Below are 1,399 nucleotides of genomic sequence, written 5' to 3' on the forward strand. Positions count from 1 at the left end.
TCAGTGCAGAAAGGACTTAAGAATTATACGAAGACTTGAATTTTAACATGCAAGTGAGGCCAAGAACCTGTTTATGAGTCTATAAAAGAAGTCTAATGAGGATGGGGAGATAACTCCATGATCTAAGCACCTGCCAAGCAAACACAAGGACCTGTTTTCGATCCCCGGTGCAGCATGGCATACTGACCCAGGAACCCCTTACATGACATGCTGGCCATGAAACCAGGCATGGTGGTGCACGCCTGCAATCCCAGCATTGGGGAGGCTGAGGCAGGAGAATCACTATGTAGTGAGACCCCGTTACAGATAAATAAATGAATAAAAGAGTTTTAAAAATTAAACAGACAAAAGTCTTAATGCATAATTTGACTTAGATTCCTGTTATTGAGTGTTTCTAAGCAGAGATAAAAATCTTCTTATTTATTTCTTTATTTTTATGTAGTGTAGAGTCTACAGGGTATCATTATACAGATCCGACTCGTAGAGCTCCTCCTGTTTTCAGCCTCCCAAGTGCTGGGATTACAGGTGCCGGCCACCACGCCCAGCCTAATCTTTTTAAATTATGATTGTTGCAATCAGTGATTGACACTGACAATATACATCAAACTCTCATTTAAGTAGGCGCGGTGGTACGCATCGGAATCGCTGCATTCTGGGAGGCTGAGGCTGCTGCATTACAAGGGAGAGGCTAGCCAGGCCACGTGGCAATTTCCAGGACTGTATGTGAAAGCAGAAGTAAACAAAGATGAATAGGCATGTACCTCAGTGTAAACGCCCTCGGTTCAATGACCAGTACAAAAAATAAGTGAACTGCATATCTATATGGGCAACTTATATGTTATGTAAGTTTTTTCCTCAGACCTGCTAAAACCAGTCAGCATGCACCAGGTTTGATCCAAGGGCTATGTTTATCAATTTCTACTGAAGATTATTATCTTCTTTCCTTTCTTTACTGCATATATCAAGAAATGACCTGCATATGGCTCCCACTTGCCCATGCTTTCCTAGAAATTCATCCTACTCAAGAGTCACAAATTACACAGGAGCCATAACAGAAGTCATGATCCACCAAGGCCTAGAAATAGGGACATAAGGTAGTGTCGCTTCTAACCAGCTGAAACCTCCAGTTTACTTGAAGATCACTTACTCAATTAAGTGTCTGTTTCCCAGAAAAGGCTGGAATTCTGCTTCTCCAGCCAGACCCCAAAGGACTCGATACTCTGCTTCTGTTCCTCTGCATCTGTAGGAACCAGTCTCCAAACAACAAGCTACTGTGCTTCTGTGCTTCTGCATTTGCAACCCTAGGAAACCCTTACTTCCCTGTCCTGGGGGCCTGACTTCTCTGGGACTGATCCTGATCAGGTACCTGGGCTCATAAAAGTTGATTCTTGCCTCCAAA

This window comes from Octodon degus, unplaced genomic scaffold (assembly GCF_000260255.1).
Source record: "Octodon degus isolate 3935 unplaced genomic scaffold, OctDeg1.0 scaffold00413, whole genome shotgun sequence".
Classification (NCBI taxonomy): Eukaryota; Metazoa; Chordata; class Mammalia; order Rodentia; family Octodontidae; genus Octodon; species Octodon degus.